Genomic DNA, 18,845 nt, shown 5'->3' on the forward strand with positions numbered 1-18,845 from the left:
ATGTCTGAGGCGTATAGGTCCACCTTCTCTGGTAAGAGAGGGAACTCTGTATCCTTCAGTTCGTTCCAGATTTCATCAAAGAGCCTCGAGTAGATGGAGGTTAAACTTTCATAATCATATTTATTTAAACGTGAAGCAGCGCCAATTAGTTTCCAAAGAACAGCTTGTATCAATTCTATGCGTTGATTCTGTACCTCTTGTCTGGTTTTCTCATCTGTGTCATCCTGCACTGGACTTGTCACATAAACATTGATGGTATTAGAAACAGCTTCAGGGTGAATGGTCCTGGACCTACTTCTGAAACACGACAGCCATATCCCCTTTCTGGGAGGTTTATCGGAGGGATTCTGCAGGTAATGCTTGAATTTCGACACAATTTTTGGATAACATTGTGGGTAGAAAAGGTATGTGAACAAATTCATCTGTCTGGAAATTAGGCCAGAATCTGTGCAAATGCTTAGAAAGATTTTTTCGCTGAGCTCTTCTTTCGAGTTTGAGAGGAGGGCCACATCAAATTTCTTCGTTTCTTTCAAAATTAAGGCTAAAAGCAACTTGTGGACGTTCACAAAGGTTTTTCTGACCTCTTCGGGACTTGATTCATCGACCTTCTCCAACACTTGCCATAGAAGGTCGCTGACAAATTTCTCCCTGGCATTTTGTGGGGAGATCAACTCAGGCGTCCTCTTCAAATACTTAGCGTATTTCTTACTGGAATAAATCTGGCGTTCGAATATTGTTTCCTTCGTCATCATGGCCATTGCAGCTAGCTGTCTTCTTGTGAAATGTGCCTGTGAAAGAACCTGTGTCTGGATAGAGTACTGGTGTCTGTGATGTCACAGACAACACAATACTGGTGTCTGTGATGTCACAGACACCAGTATTGTGTTGTCTGTGACATCAGAGAAATAATTCCTCAGGACATCACATGGCAGCGACATCAGCTGAGGCAGCGACTGTTACTAGGGATAATAATTGGAACGTGAACCGCCAAATGCGCATGCGCTGCCTATGAGGGAACAACGTGGAGGCCAAATCCAAGGAGACGGTTCTGGAATCTGTTATTCGAACAATAAGCTGCACGTCATCGTCTGCCCCCCTTTATTTTGGAGTCCCTCAAAGTTCTATCCTAGGACCTTTATTGTTTGCGCTATATCTCCTTCCTCTCAAAGAGATTTTCACCAAACATGGTATAGCTTACCATTTCTATGCTGATGACTGTCAACTTTATTTGCCAATTGCTAAAAACAGCCACTGCCCCCTGACACCCCTTCTTGACTGTCTGGGTGACGTCAAGGCTTGGCTGTGAAAAAACTTTCTGAAGCTTAATGAGAGCAAGACAGAAGTGAAGGTGTTTGGCAGTGCCATCTCTGACCTGGGACCTTTCAAGCATTTTGTGCGTTCCAAAGTAACCAGCCTTGGTGTCACCATAGACAGTGATTTTAAACTGAACGAACAAATAAGTAGCGTTTTAAAATTGTGTTTTTATCATCTCCGTCTTTTATCTAAGGTAAAACCGTTTTTATCTTTTAACCTCTTTGAGCAGGTTTTACACGCTTTTATTTCTAGCCGTCTGGACTACTGCAATGCAGTTTATTCAGGCATTAGCCTACAAGCTCTCTACCGCCTTCACTTAGTCCAAAATGCAGCGGCTCGTCTTTTGACGGGGACCAGAAAACATCAGCATATTACACCAGTTCTTGCATCTTTGCACTGGCTCCCTGTTCGTTTTAGAATTGATTTTAAGATGTTATTGTTTGTGTTTAGAGCCCTGTATGGGATGGCTCCTCAATACATCAATGACCTCCTCCAGATTTATTCTCCGGCACGTGCTCTGAGGTCTGAGGGCCATCTTCAGCTAATAGTGCCTAAGACGAGCCTTAAAACCAGAGGGGACAGAGGCTTTTCTGTAGTTGGCCCCAGACTTTGGAATGCTTTGCCCCTCCATGTATGGACTGCCTCTACGGTGGAGTGTTTTAAGTCTCGTCTTAAGACCCACTTTTACTCTTTGGCTTTTAACATCGTGTAGTTGTGTGGTCCTCTGTGTCCTTTTTAGTTTATTTATTTAGATATTTATTTTATTTTTTGTTATGTACAGCACATTGGAAACTTTTTCTGATGTTAAATGTGCTATATAAATAAAGTGGATTGGATTGATTGATTCTGTAATGCTTCTTGTAGTTTCGTATTTACAAATTCTATATTTTTCCCCCTCTTCCAAATAATACCATCATCTGCAAACATCGAGACACCAAAAGATTTATCTATACCAGTGGTTTTCAATAGGTGAGGCGCGCCTCCCTTGGGGGGCGCCAAAGAGTCACAGGGGAGGCGCGAGAAGACAGAGAAGGCAGAAGACGACAGCGCTGCCGCTCAGCTCTGTAGCGATATTTTTGCCTTCTGTTTGAGCCCGCAGGAACCAATCAAGCGCGCAGTGAGACAACTCTCAACACGCAAAACCAATCTGGCGCGCTCTCAACTCTGAAAAACTCTTCTCAACACACTGTCCTCGCAAGCACCTGCTCATTCAACGCTCAACAACAGCTGTGCACTCGCTCAGCTGTTTCTGCGCTGCAACTACAAAAACTATCCTCACCAGCCAATCACAGACAGGTTTTTTTCACCCCATCCAATCAGAGTAGGGCTTGCAAATACTGCATTCAGATGGATTAAGTCACAATGCTGCAGCCTTTGGCAGAAATTACTAAACATTACGGTGGGATTGAAGAAAAAATAAAAAATAAAAAGTAAATAAAAATAAAATATTTAGTCTAAAATGTTTAGACTAAAATATTAGAGTTACTAAGAGTTACTAAGTGAGGTGTGAAACATTTTTGTGTCTTTTCTTTCCAGTTTCTGGGAGGTGATGCAAAAGTTTATTCTGGTTATAATCATCATCATTGTTATCATTATGTAAAGAGCACTTCAACAAAAGGTAAAACAAAGTGCCAAACATCAGATAAGAGATAATAATAGTAATAATAATAATAATAATAATAATAATAATAATAATAATAATAATAATAAAATGCTTAGTTGTTAAAATAGCAATAGGTTTAAATTGTGTAGAACTAGCCTAAGAAGTAAATCGGAATTTGGATGTATTGACGTCTGTTAAATTCAGGTTATCTTTTTTATTATTATTTTATTATTATTTCAGTAGACGTCTCCTGTTTACGTGAGTTCAGTTTGACATTGGCGTCTGTTTAGTTCAGTTTTTCAGTTGTTGAAAACAATCATTTATGATAAAAGTAGCCTGTAAAATGGAAATATTTGGATGGATATTTTATGAATAGGCCTTTTTTATGAATGTACTTTGTTAAAATAAAAAACAAAAAAACAGCATTCCAGGAACACAAAAGAAAGATGCATTTGCTGCATTGGGGGGCCATGGTTATCTTTACCTATTCCAAGGGGAGGCTCACATTCAATGAATTTGAAAACACCTGATCTATACTACAAAAAATATCATTAATCATTATATTAAGTAGCATAGGACTTATTATACTACCTTGGGGAGTATCATTTTCATCTTGAAATTTTGATCTTATTTCCCCACCTATTTTTAATTTAAAACTTCTTTCAGTTAAAAATCTTTTTATCCATCTATTTATTTTACCTCTTACACCTGTTTGTTTTATTTTAATCAACAATGTCATAAACCTTTTCCACATCCAGGAAGACTGCTATCACACTCTCCTTCTTAATCTGAGCCCGTCTAATTTCATGTTCCAGACATAATGCAGGATCTATTGTACGTCTGCCTTTTCTAAATCCAAATTGATAAGATTTAATCTTTTCTTTAGATTCTTAAAAATATATTAATCTGTTATTTACCATTTTTTCCATAATTTTACCTCTGCCAACACCTACTGTAAAACAACATTTTTAATAGACCCGAAGTACCCAGGCTGCTTTTCCCATAGACACAATATAAGAGTAGACCCCGCATTGACTGTCGCTGCGCAGGAATTACGGCCGCCATCTTGGGACAGTCAATCTGCTACCCTATCCTGCTGATGCAACCTGAACAGAGGAATGATGCCTCAGCACTGTGCAGCGTATTTTTGTTTGAATCGACGGACTATTGACGTCAGGGCTCGAGGGATAACTTTTCACAAGCAAGATTGTATATATATATATATATATATATATATATATATATATATATATATATATATATATATATATATATATATATATATATATATATATATATATATATATATATATACATACAGATTATGTAATCAATTAGATAAATTTTTTTAATCGATTGACAGCCCTAATATATATATATATATATATATATATATATATATATATATATATATATATATATATATATATATATATATATATACGTTCATTACTTTCTGCCACATACAATATGGCGGTGACGTTAAAACAATGTGTTAAGCAAAAAAAAAAATACTAACTAGTTGTGTTCTCTGTACCTCTAGCTATAAAGACGCAGTGCTTGGAGGCGGTGCCATTTTATGCCCCTGTGCTGTCCTCTTGTGAGATTGATGAGCAATTTATTTTTTTTGTTCAAGTTTTTTGTGCTTTCTATAAGTTCAATGTTAGTGAAACGTTCTAACATTTGTTCAAGGAATTATTTTTTTTTGATGCAAAACTATAATTACGTTAGCTGAACACTTCAGGCAATGCGTTTCAGTTTTGAGATTTTTATTTAGGAATGTGATTAAAACTGATTGTTTAAATTGTTGAGAGAGAACTGAAGAAGTATTTGAAGCTAATGCAAATATGACATTTTTCACCTTTTTATTTTCTGTTACAGACAGTGCTTCTAGATCCGGTTGACTCAATATGAAACATTTCCATTAATATAAATAAATATGTATATACACTATTATATAATAAAATAATATTTCTAACTTTCTTACTTCATAAGACCGTATGCCTCTAAAAAAATAAAAATAAAAAAAACCTGTGAAGTCCTAATGGTTGCTTACTCTACTGGTTCTTCTGGTTCTTCATGCAGACAGGCAGCAGGAAATGCCAAAACTATCATGGAGCACAGGTTTGGGTTCTTCTCAGTGCCATGCTAAAGTGCTGACTTGCTGAGTATCTTCCTCTTTCCTTATCTGATATTGACTGTAGGGTTTTTCCAAACAGCATAATTCTTTTTTTTTTTATTTGATGAAACTCCTTGTAATTTCTACTGGTCTTTAGTGGTTACAATTAAAAAGTAAAAACAGTATTGTGAAAAAGTATCAGCTCCCTTGCAGATATTTTCTCTTTCATTGGTCACGCTTACATTTCTCAGACAATGAAACAAATTTTAATATCAGCCACAAATTACTTGAGTGAAACCAAAACAGTCTCATGTATTAAGTGAACAAGCTGTCCTAACCAACCTGGCATAAACGGGAAAAAAAATGACACAAACCCCTAAAACTGGTTGCTCATCCTTGGCTGCAACAGCTGCCGTTAAACTTTTTCATAAATGTAAAATGAGTGGCTTACATTATAGTGGAGATATGTTGGCATACTCTTTTACGCAGAATTGTTTTAATTCAATCATCGTGGATGATCTCGAACCATGACCTGTTGAAGTTCATGTTACAACATCTCTGTAGGATTTAAGCCTGTCCTTTTTGCTATTAAACTGGTATTAAATCTATATTTCAGAAATATTATTTTGGTGTGTTGTAAAAAGCAGTTATTAAAACTGTTCTAATTAAACATATATTGAAATATATGCTATATAAAGTTAAATTGGTAAGCTTTATGATTATACCAAAGTAAAGCCATACAATAAATAAATATACAAAAGGTGTGTAGGTAAATACGTATATTATGTCAAAAGTAGGTGCGTAAATAAACTTTATTTAAGTTTTAGAAGAAAAAACTGTGTGCTTGTCCAGCGTTATTCACTCTCCTCTGGGTGGACCTGGATCAGCCGATGTGGAACAATAACTGGAGGGACTAACCTCAGCTGAGCTTGTTTGGCCTCCTATTCCAAGAAACAAACATCCATTAGTTGAGTGATTCCTTTTTTCAATTTCAAAGTTGGAAATGAAACATTATTTTCTGAATATATTTTCTGACACTGGTTAAAGTTGGGTCAGAACTAACACTTTCATGCATGAATACAAACACTATAAAAAATAGGCAACTGGACTTTAGATCAGTTTTTCTGAAAAGTTTCAACACCTATCCAGGAGTCACTGTCTGTCTTTTTCTAAGTCTGTGCAGGATTTAATGTTCCTCTACTGTTTTCCTGATGGAAGTGAAACAAACAACACGTTACAGCCTGCACACTGCTTCTGCTAACATTTATGAAAGAATGTGTCGGTATCTGTAAATTCCAACGTGGGACTGTGATGAGATGCTCACTGTGCAATAACCCCAGTCATGAAATTTTCCTGCTCCTAAATATTCCACAGTTAACTGTTAGCGGTGTTATAACAAAGTGGACTTGAATGGAGCAACAAAGTTGAAGGCGGCATAAAAGAACAGAATGGAGTCAGTGGATGCTGGGGTGGAGATTGTGCAGAGGTCTACAACCTCCTGCTGAGTCAACAGCTACAGAACTCCAAAGTTCACGTGCACTTCAGCTTAGCTCAAGAACAATGAACAGAGAACATAATAGAATAGGTCACAATAGCTGAACAACTGCATACAAACATTACATTACAAAGTGCAATGCTGTAAAACCTGCCTGCACTGAACTCTAGAGCACTGGAGACACTTTTTCTTTAGGGATGAATCGTCTCTCCCCACCAGTGCATAAAGTCAGGTCCATAAAGACAAGGATGAGCGAGAGAGAACTTGAGTGGGGCTTCGAAGAGTCATGATCTCAACCATCTCTGGGATGAATTAGAGTGAAAATTGCAAGCCTGTGCTTCTTGTCCAACATCAGTCTGTGACCTTACAAATTTGCTTCTGGACAAATTGTTAAAAATTTCCATAAACCCTCCTAAACCTTTTAGAAAGCCTCAGAAGAGTTGAATCTGCAAGAAGAGTAGGCTGGCATCATATTAAACCTTGATATTCAGGTGTAAAGTGGTAGCTGGTATGCACTTGTATAACACTTTATCAAGTCTGAGGACCCCAAGGAGCTTCACACTACATTCACTCATTCATTCATTCATGCTGATGGTAGTGAGCTACATTGTAGCCACAGCTGCCCTGAGGCAGGCTGACTGAAGCAAAGCTACCAGACAATAAGCACCACCAGACCGTGGGACCACCGACAGGAGGGAAAGCGGGTTTGATGTCTTCCAAACCGTCACAGGGCAAACTCCTATCTCCTGCTAACAGACATCATGCATGAAAGGGCTGGGTCTACTGAATCTATTAAGCCTAAGCATGCCGCCAGATTAGTTACACAGTGGTTTAAGGACAAATTTTTTTATCACAAAGCGCTAATGTTTACTTTGTTGACTACTTATGGACAGAGCCAAACCAGTTGTGAAAGGAGGACTTGGCCAAAGTTCCAGCTATTTACTGTGAGACGTTAAAGGATAACTAAACTGTTTGACCTGAGTCAAAAACTTTACAGGAAATGTTACTTGTTACTAAGGAAACATAGGCAAGCCTCTGATGTTCAAGAAATTCATAAAAAAAATCATCTAGGGCTAAAGATACTTAGATAACTTAGATTCCCAAACTGACCAAATGTTTAGCCTGATTTTGCATCACAAATAAAAAAGGCCTCTGTGTCTTTTTATAGAGTGGATATAAAACCATGATTTCAACAGAATATATATATTAAATCAGTCATGAAGTATTTCCAGCTTATGCTGGTCCATAAGTCACAGTTTTACCTGTCTCATATCCTCCAGCACCTGCATGATTGCTGCCACCACCAATTTTACAAGCACAAACTGGACCATGAAGACAAACGTGGTGAAGAAGATGGGAGAGGCCCAGGACAGGTAGCTGGGACAGTCACTGTAGCCGACCCGGCACTCCCTCATGGTGTCCTGCAAGGCAGAGAGGGAGGTTAAAAGTGTCAAAATCCAATAACCCAAAGTTTATGTGTATTATTTAGTAAGTAATTATTTATAATTTTATATTTATATCAATATACTGAATTATATTTATTTTGTCCCCTAAAAGATATGAAGGGTCGGAAATTGACAGTCTAACCAAACAGATTGTAGTTATTTTATTTTATGGCATACTACAATACAGAAACATCAAGCTAACTGTAGAGAAAGAGACAGTTTTTTGTGTTGAGGGGTCAGATGATTGAGAGAAAGCGAGATCTCCCCCCTTGTGTCTCCTCCCGCGCGGCGCTTCGAACATGTTGAGTATTATTTTAACTGCTTACTGACCGAGTGAACTTATGACCCTCAAACTGACAGGGACCTGTAGAGTGTATGGACTTATTATGTTGTAAGCTGCAACTGGTAAGCGATCAGTAACGCTTGCTGTTTACAGGGAGAGCTGAGGGGTTGCATCGCAGGATTCTGGGCTGAGCGAGAACCCTGAGCTTTTTATTTACAGATTCCGGATGGGGAAGCTTATGCGTCTAAACGATTTATATAGTTTTTATTTTTAATCTTTATTTTGAAACTTTAAGTATTCAGAGTCTGACTGCTTTTACGGCTGAAACAAAGACTGATTTCCTCCCACCTTAAAGATTGGGTGCGCGTAACGGAATTAAACAATTCAAAATAATCATAATAATACTAATAAAAAGATTGGGTATGTATAACGGAGTTAAATAATTATAAATAACTTTAAATGATTACAATAATACTACTAAAAAAGGTCGGGTATGCGTAACAGAATTAAATAATTACTATAATATCAATGATAGTAGTAATAATATTATTAATGATATGAATATAAATGAAAATAATAATAATACAATAAATAAAAGAATAATTCATTTAATAATGATTAATGATAGGGTGTCACATGAGGGGTCACGTGGTGGGGTCATATGGAGGCCACGGTAGGGGTCAATGATAGGGTGTCACATGAGGGTCACGAGCAGGGTCACGTGACGATCATGTGATCACCTAAAAGGTCAATTAAAAATATGCCCCGCCCCTTTTTAATCGCCCCGCCCACTTTTAATCCATCAAAATCTGATTAAAAAGTGACAGGAGGTATACCCTTATGTCTCTCTCATTTGGGAATTTTAATATGCACTTTTGCAATAAACCACACTAGTTAAAATTATGCTTATACAAAAACTACTTTTCTTTTTAGGTACTTTTCAGAACTGCAATGACAACATTTTGGTGCCATAAACTGATAAACTATAGCCAATAATGAGCTAAATCACAAATTATTACGCCCTGATGTTTACACAATGTATACACAAATGTGTGAATAAATAAATATTTCATGCTGAAATATTTTTTTTTAACTCCTAAACACAGATATAAGTTTTATTATTCATTTATTATTTACTCTCTTTCTCAAACACATATTCCTGAGCGGTCCCTTAGTTTGTCAAATGCAGAGACAGCAAGTCTGGCTCTAGAGGGGAGGGCTGCGCCCTGAGCAGCAGGCGGGACTGTCACTACCACAGACATATAGGCCGTTTCTCAATATGCGTTCTTGAGCGTTCTCGTGTGCTCGTGTGCTCGTGACACGTCATCAGCCTCAGACCGAGCACTGTTCCAATGCTGAGAACGCCAAATCGAGAACGCGCCGAATTCCCCGGATGTTGTTCTCGCCCGCCCTCTTTATCGAGCATGCATCAGAGCAGACTTGTGCGTTCTTCAGACTGACCGCTTGCCCAGAATGCACCGCGGCCGCAGCTTGATTCGAGACGGCGCAAACAGAGCTCACAGCGGTAAGTTAAAAAATTCCCTTTTCTGCTGCTGTTGTTGTTGGCCTGTTGACAGAGTTGTTGTTGGCCTGTTTACAGAGTTAGTGCGTAATTAAAAAAAGTAGTGTGCATAATACCTCTGGTTATGATTTATTTGTTTTGTGTTTATCTGACTGACGTGTGTTGCTTTATTAACTCAATACTTGCTGGAATAAATTGTATATGTCTCCCTAGGACGGCAGCAGCATATAAAATAAATAAATAAATACATTCTATAAATGTTTTTCCTATCTAAGTGAGTTTATTCTGAGTCAGGACATGAATAATTGAGAGGAGAAAGAGGGAAAGAAAATAATAGTATATGAAAAAACAGACATTTATTTTATACAAATGTTTTATCTTTGGAACAGAATGAAGGTGTAATATATTCAACAAATTATTAACAGTTACTAACATGGTTTATAACAAAGAAATAACTCATTAAGATCTTATACAAACAGACAATGCCTATAAACTTACAATTAAAAATAGTTGGAATGGAAATTAATTTACGCATTATTTTATGTATTTTTCCAGGTGGTTAAAAATTAAATGAAGCAGCATGTGAACATGACTAGAACTGATCTTCATTAGGTCAGGTGTAGTCATGTTCACTTAAACATGCAGCCAGCTGAAGCAGCTCCCTATCTTCAGCCGCTGGATGGCCATCCTCCTCTGGATCAACCTCCTCATCCTCCACGTCCAGCTGGTCCCCTGCCTCTATACTAATACTGTGGAGGATGCAGCAGGCGCAGATTACTTTTGGGGCAAACGTCGGGCGGACCTCCAGCACCCTTAAGAAGATGGAACGCCACCGTGTCTTCAGACCACCAAAGGCACGCTCAATGATGTTAATCAGCCTTGGCGTGCCTGTTGTAGCGTGCCTCCACTTGACCTGTACCAAATATAAAATGAACTTGTAATTTAGGTAATATGCTGATCTGTCTTAATCTTCTATCCAATTAATATCATCTATCAATTGTGTGTCATTGCTGGCTCTATTTAAGGACAAGAAGGTATAGATCTTACTGGCAAGCTGTTTCCCTATAGGATGCACCACAGGCCAGCCAGCAGAGGGTCAGCAGCACCTCTATCTCCTGTGGCCATCCATGGACCTTCTGATGGGCAGCAGCTGAAGGAGGAGGACGATGGTGGCCCTTCTTAGCCTGAAGGCTGGTTTCAGGTCCCCTTCATTAAAAAATATTTGGAGGATCGGCACAGAAGTGTTTATCCTCACATATTTTGTTTCTGTTTCTTCCTGTAAATAAAAAATGCCAAATGTTACCATAATTGTTTTTTTGTCACCTTTTCTATGCATAAAACTATACCTGTTTAAAATGCAGATTATTATAGTTCTCAAGAAAGAAAAGATAAAATGTATAGTGTTGTAAAACTAGTCAAGTATAGTAAATGTAACAAATGGCTTCCCTTCTCTGGTATTTTTACCATTTCACTTAAAAAATGGGCTGAACTAACTGCACATAATTTATAGATTAATCACTGTAAAGGTGGACAGACATAAAATTTTTTTTTTTTTTTCCTTTCTTAATGGTCAATGCTGTGAAGGTCAGGAGGTGCAATAAAGTAGCTTAACCCTACTGTTATTAATGTTAAAACTGGGTCTTCATTTTTATTAATATAGGAAAAATAGTCACAATTTCAACCTGATCACGATTTTAATATCATCATCAATGGTTTTTTTTTAAAGATAAAAGTAGGAAATAGGCTGTCAATCTTAAAATGCCTACCAGTTGGCAATAGATGGGTGAGCAAAGCCTGCCTTCTGAGCCTCCTCTGCTGCATCAATCTTCTCCTTGCTCGGATTTTCCTCCTCAACTGCATCACCTCCTCTTCAGCCTGCTGGTAAAGCTGACCAACGACCGAAGCAAGAGCAACATTGCTCGTATCGCTCATTTTGCTTCTACAAAGTGCTGATTTTGAAAGAAGATTCAATCGCCTCTGCAACTACAACATTTATAACTCCCCACAAAGAAATTCCCGCTATTGCTGGTTTTATACCCACAGTTCTGTAATTATTTTAGATATTTTTTATACTTTTTAGAAATTAATTTAAATAAAAAACGTTTTCAATAAGATATGATGGTGTAGTGTATAAATAGTTTTGAACGTTAAAGGAATGCTCAAGCGCTGTGGGTGTGATGACGAGTATACTTGTGTTCCAATGCACAATACGTGCTGCGTGCTCGTGTTCTCGTCAAGTCCGATCTTCCTGTGTTCTTACCGAGAACAGACTTGACGAGAACGCGAGTACGGACTCGCGTTCTCGTGAATTGAGAAACGGCCATAATTACAAACACCCACCAAGTTGCGTGTCATCTGTTACTACACCTACAGCCCCAACATCGCTGAAAACAGCCGAGGATTGGTCACTGATAGTTGATATGTCCCGCCTGCTGCTCAGGGCGCAGCCCTCCCCTCTAGAGCCAGACTTGCTGTCTCTGCATTTGACAAACTAAGGGACCGCTCAGGAATATGTGTTTGAGAAAGAGAGTAAATAATAAATGAATAATAAAACTTATATCTGTGTTTAGGAGTTAAAAAAAAAATTTCAGCATGAAATATTTATTTATTCACACATTTGTTTATACATTGTGTAAACATCAGGGCGTAATAATTTGTGATTTTGCTCATTATTGTCTATAGTTTATCAGTTTATGGCACCAGAATGTTGTCATTGCAGTTCTGAAAAGTACCTAAAAAGAAAAGTAGTTTTTGTATAAGCATAATTTTAACTAGTGTGGTTTATTGCAAAAGTGCTTATTAAAATTCCCAAATGAGCTTTTATACTTTCAGAAATAAAAAGATAGAATACGAGATTAATTGAAATTAAAATTTTAATAGTTTAAAAGGCCTATTTTGAATATAATACGCTAGACTTAAATCTGGTTGATCTAAGGAAAGCAGGAATTAGCTCACTAACAACTTCTGCTAATTGTAGGTCTAGGAATCACCAGTTAGCAGAAACAAAAGTTAAAAGTTAAAATGGAACTTAAAGCTGTTTGGTAAAAGTACAACCCGGTTGATTAGATAGATTTTATCAGCCCTACATCTAGTCATGCATTAGTTTTACAGTTATCCTCAGATGGAGTTGCTGGTGTTTAAGAATTTATGAAGAATGTTACTGGTTTAAATCGTTTTACTACAGAAGTTAAACTTTGCAGAGCGACAGAAATCAACAGGAACAAAAAAGGATTTGGAAAAATTAAAGAGCAGATCCCACAGTATTTCTTTAACACATTCTCTAAATTAGATAATTTGACTAAAGGCACACATGATTGTGTGCCCTCTTCTGCTGCAAATTGTATTGAAAATGATGCTTGAACGTTCCACATGCCAGATGTAACTTTGTTTTCTTTACTAATTTCTTACTTGGAAGATGGAGTTATAAAACATTCTCCCTTAACACCCCAGCAGTGGTTCTTAATTTGACTGGGACCCACAACAGCGGTGAATTATTCAGAAAAATGATTTTAAAAGTTTTGTCCTCTTCAGTATTACAGCTGATGTAACTAAATCGTTATAGATCTGATTGTGATTATGCTCGCTGGGACAAAACATTTGGTACATAATTTTCCAGTGTGGCTCAGGATGGGGAGAGGAAGAGTAAATAATAATAATAATAAAAAAAGGTATTACAAGATCTATTATTTAGATTGCAATTACAGGGAACAAAACAGAAAGTGAGTAAAATAAAAAGTGAACATGTGATGTTTCAGCAGTTGGATCTTCAACCCTGAAGGTGTCACCTCAGTTTAATTAACTCCAAGGAGGAGGCTTGCCTATTGCCTCCTTTTCTCTATTCTTTATTTATTTACAGGTCTGTTGGTTGCTGAACGTGGAAGCAGATGGCTTGGTGGTCAGTGTGACGTCGAGTATTGAACCCAGGGCGTGATGGATGAGTGTTTGGAGCTGATATGGTGGACATGTTAAAGCACCCATCGACATACAATTGTGATTTTCCTGGACATTGAACACCTGTGGGCTGTTTCACCCCACCAGCAGGTCCACCTGGTATGGAGCAACAAAGTCCTGACATGACCTCACCTCCACAAGGTCAGTACCCCTACAAGGGGATAACTCGTCTGATGACACACCCCTGAGCATGGCCAGCTGCATGAGCACTGCAGACTCCGAGCTGTCAGCGGAAAAGACTGCATGAACTTTTGGTGGACACTGGAGCCACATATGGGCCTCTGAGTTGTGGACTAAGATACTGAGAGAAGAAACAGTGTCTGCCCTTGTGATCTGAGGGGGAGAAAGCATTGCTAGCATCTATGGAGGACTGAGAACAGAGCCTGCTACAACTGGTGTTCTCTCCAGCTATGGAAGATGCAACGTCTGGGTTCCTGCTCTTCTTCCCACCTGACCCGCCACACGTCACTCTACTGCACAGACTGGTATCATGATTCTTTAAGGTAAAACACAGACAGTCATTCTAGGAATATGTATGTGGCACCTGAGCGTTTGGCAGCTGCTACTGCTGAACAATTTATAACGATATATGATGTCGGATGAAACGATTTCACACATTTCTCTTTCTCTCCATGTTGAGCACCAGAAAGAAGTAGGGGCGTGGTTAAACATTCCCTTCAGGCAACTGATTGGGCTCCTACCAGCGTGCAGGTTTGTTGTTTTAAAATATACTGATACCTTTTAAATTATCTGTGATGTAACTAATAAGTTTATTTAAAACATGAGTTTGAAGTGTTACCATGGCCGGGAAAGTACTGATCATCATTAATCAGCAGAAGGTCCACGGAGGTGGGAATCCTTTCATGTGTTCCACTTACATTTAAGGTTAGTAAAGATAAAATAGCAATTTGCCAAGGAACGTGTCTTTCCTGGGCTGTGTTATTTTCCGCAGGAACAACCAATGTGTCCTCCAATAACAAGCAAAGCGTTCTAACAAACCTAAACTACAGCGCGTGGAAGACACATTATAGTTTTGGGACTAAATGAATGCTGTGACAACTACATGGTGGGTACGTTGATCTCATGCAACCTTTGAGGGACCTCGGGAAAATATCAGGTATGATAAAGTTGAATAAGATTTTGATTTGGATTCAGGATTCGAGGAAATTTTTATTTTCTTTCTTCCTACTTCACCAAAGATTACCCTATGGAGTTGAAATGACTATTATTGACAGCTTCTTATGTAATGATGGGTGTGGAGCAGAACCCAATATTCTGCAGAACAGAGTTATTCCTTTAAACTGGATTTAATGGAAGACAGGTGAACATAAACAGGATCCAAATAGAGGTAAGGCAGACATCCAAACAAGCTGGACGGGAACTGGCAAACAGACTGGGCAGAGTAAACTGAAACAGGTAATCCAAAACAGAATCAAGGTGCCGGGGCTCTTACCAAAACAGAGAGAGTAACCGAGGAGGAACAGGAGCATGGGCATGTGAGTGTGACGGACCAACAAATAACTGAGGAGCAAGTGAGGCTTAAATAAAACAGGCGAACAGAGGGAACTAATTAACCGTAGGACGGTGGAAGCAATAACGATGCTGACAGAAGAATAAACCTAAGACTGAGGATAACACAAAGCACAGAACACAGATAAGGACTAATACAAAGACCGGAAAACTTAAAACCATACACAGACTAAACAGGAACCTAAAACAAGATAGAACCTACAAAAGAAATAAAACCAGAGGCAGGAGAGAACAAACTTCACCAAACAATAAACCTAGACAAAAACAGAACGTTACATTTTACTGTTGTTTCTGGAATAAAACTAGTTTGATTCCAAAAGGGGGATGTACATATCAGTAAATGTTAGATAAATAAAAAAACATAAAATAGAAAAACAGGGTGCAGGATTTTTGACATGAGAATGGCATCTATTGAAGAGGAACTGAGAGAGGAACTAGAAAAAGCTGTTCCTGCGTAACAGCCAGTGAGAATGCTAATCTGCAGAATGATTGAGCAGAAGATGCAGAAAACATTGAAATCAGATTTGAAGAATTGAAAATAAATAAGTAAATTGAATTAAGAATTTAAAGGATTTGAAGAATTTGAAAAACTTGAAGAAATTAGAAAAAATTTCAAAAAATTTGAAAGAATTTGAAGATTAAGAACAATTAGAAGAATGGGAAGAATTTGAAGGAATTCGAAGCAATTTGCATTGATTCCAATGGGAACAGCCAAAAAAATCGCACAAAAAGTGAAATATTTTAAAAAGTGTAAAAGTTAACCATAACCATTAGATATAACAGGCATGCCGGGAACGAGCCGAACGTTTTGACACCAAGACTGTTGAAATTGGATGAAGTATGCGGGCGTAGTTAGACGTCGACGTAATAATAATAATAAAGAAAAACAGGAAAACAATAAGTGAGAAGGCTGTATAGCATTCTCACTGATTAATTACAAGAAGAGTGTAGGTGGAGCAGAGCAGCTTCAGATGTGCGTTAGAGTAGAACAGGTGCTGTAAAACAACCTCATGGTGTTTCCTCCAGGATTAAAACAGGAACTTTTTCTGAAGCACCCGGAGTAGGACATCTGGGGTTATAGAGGTTACAGCAATGTCATGTGTAAAGTAGTGTGTGTGCGATGTGTGGTCATTTTAATCCAAGGAAGATTTGGACATCGTTATAGGAAAAAATGTACTTTGATTTCAAACCACAATTAACTAACTTTTGATTCCACAGACACGGTGATTCACATCCGAGGTTTAAAAGTGTTTGTGTGTGCGTGCGTGAATTCTTTTACAGGATGACCAGAGGCCTGTGAAAGGAGAGAACAGAGAAACTATGATAAAATGTCTAATTAACTATTACATTTCTAACAATAGGTTTCCTGACAGGATGAAGATGGAACAATAAAAGGTGGTAAGGATTAATTAGTATCCTGAAAATAATTGGCTGAAATCTGTGCACAGACTAAATTGATATGGGGTAAAGTTTTGTTTCTTGTTGGAGTGTTCAGTTAATTTCATTACTACGACGGAGTATTAGGGCCACACATGAAGGGAATTTTTTTTTTTGCCATGACGAGATTAAACTCGACATGTCAACTTCAAAATCGCCATGTTGACATTAAACTCAACATTTCGAGAATCTCAAATTCAGAACTGCGAATCCGGGTAAGCATCACTAGGGAAAGACGTTACGTTATTGGTAGGCCACCGCTTCCACTGATGATTACAGTTGCAGCACGGCAAAGACTACCTTCACACTTAATTAAAACGCAGAGACTGCAGCTGTGGAGCGCGGTTGCTCTTTTCTCCAAACTTTGGAATGTCGAGATTAAAGTCGCCACGATATATCAACTTTATTCTCGAAATGGTGAGTTTAATGTCGACAGGGACACTTTAAAGTCGACACGTCGAGATTAAAGTCGACATAGCAAAAATATTTTTTCTCTTCATGTGTGGCCCTAATACTCCATTGTACATTACAGGATGCACTCTCTGACAGGAAGGAGTTTTTCGGGGTTGCGACGTCAACCTCCCAGGATTCACAGGTAGCACACGAAATTTGACATCTAAAGATTGTTGTGTAGTTTCAGATTATATTGGAGATTCCTAAGGAATGTGAAGGAGGGTCCACAACCCCCAGACCTCGGCTGAGTGCGCGCTAAGGTCAACGAAGGACAGAGGTGAGGGTTGTGATTTAGGGTGCTCTGACCAGAGTGCGGAGCCGTGAGGTCCCACCACAGGGTGCCAAAGGAAACACCGAGACCAGCGCAGAACCAGAGTGGGAAAGTCATGAAAAGAAAGTGGTCAGAACCAAGGTGGACCAGCCCGTACCAGATGGTGGAACGCACTTCGCACGCGGAAGAAGTGGGCAGTGAGCTGCTCTCCTGCTCCAGAAAAAAAAAGAAGAAAAAAAGCATAAAACAGAAGAGGCAGAAGAAGTAGTTTTTACCTGACCACATGGTGTTGTAGCAACTCTTACACTCAGAGAGAAGAAGAAAACCAAAAAGAGACTCAGAGAACTAAAAAAAATAATTTTGTTTTTATATATGTATTTTTGCATTTCTTGTTGAAATTTGTGTGTTTCTCCACAGGTGTTTTTCCACAGGGGTACTAAAATAGCATTAACCAAACCCCCTAAGGGTTGTGTTGCAGGCAAATGGCTATATCTGGATTATACTAATATTGTGGTGGCCATAGGCAGTAATAAAAGCATTAGAAGGATTGCGCACGCTCTCAGAAACTATGCACGAGTACTCCGGAATCTCTAACCCATTCGAGGGGTGGATGACTGGTGAGTTTGGCAAGTGAAAAAGTCTGATCATCTCTTTTTATATCACTTGCAGCATTTGTAGCAATATTGATTACATGCGATTGTTGTTGCACGCAATGCATTTGCTCATTGACGGTCCGCCTCATATCCTCCACCATTGAGAAACAGAACCACAGAGTTATGATGCCTTTGTTAGTCACAGTACCTGAGGAGGAGAGCGAGGACACTGGGTTTGAGCTGATGCATGTATAAGATTTAACCAGAAGTATTACTGTTTTTGGGAAAATATGTGTTTTTCTTTTATTACTTATTACCATTACAATATAATCAAGTATTTACCAAAGGTGTCATAACAAACCAGGAAATTTAGGGTTTTCTACTGCAATAGTTTATGAGTGAACTCTTAAAAGAGTTCAAAAGGGGGAATTGTGGAATGTATTAACTTTGATTCATTTTTTAGTACACATTTATGAAGGTATAACATGCTTTTATTGTGCAATATATTTGCTTTGAGGCCTGTCTGTTTATCAGAAGAAGAGAATGTGAATAGGTTCTGTGTATGAGTATCAAGAGAACTTTCAAGGCCAGTCCGAGGCAGTGGGAAAGAACAGAAACTCCGGTTCACATGCAGCTGGAGAAAATAATGAGGGAAGATAGTTATTAGGGAGTAAGATAGCGATAGGATGTGTGCGTCATTCATTGTGTGACTTTGTATAATCTATGTTCTAACTTTAATAAAAACCAGCCTGAGCGGGAGAGAGACGAGAGTTGTTGCCCGGAATCGGCAGGTGTACCATCTCTCCCCTTTGCAAAGGTGAAACTGAAA

General features: G+C 38.4%; 1 long non-coding RNA gene across 1 annotated transcript; it reads left to right on the plus strand.

Annotated features, from left to right (window-relative positions):
• Positions 1 to 13,060: 13,060 nt before the first annotated feature.
• Positions 13,061 to 18,845, plus strand: LOC118564209. The gene is made up of 2 exons (XR_004931720.1): positions 13,061 to 14,443; positions 17,232 to 18,845. It is a non-coding gene; the product is annotated as an uncharacterized LOC118564209 (long non-coding RNA).

The sequence above is a fragment of the Fundulus heteroclitus genome, chromosome 9, assembly GCF_011125445.2.
Source record: "Fundulus heteroclitus isolate FHET01 chromosome 9, MU-UCD_Fhet_4.1, whole genome shotgun sequence".
Classification (NCBI taxonomy): domain Eukaryota; kingdom Metazoa; phylum Chordata; class Actinopteri; order Cyprinodontiformes; family Fundulidae; genus Fundulus; species Fundulus heteroclitus.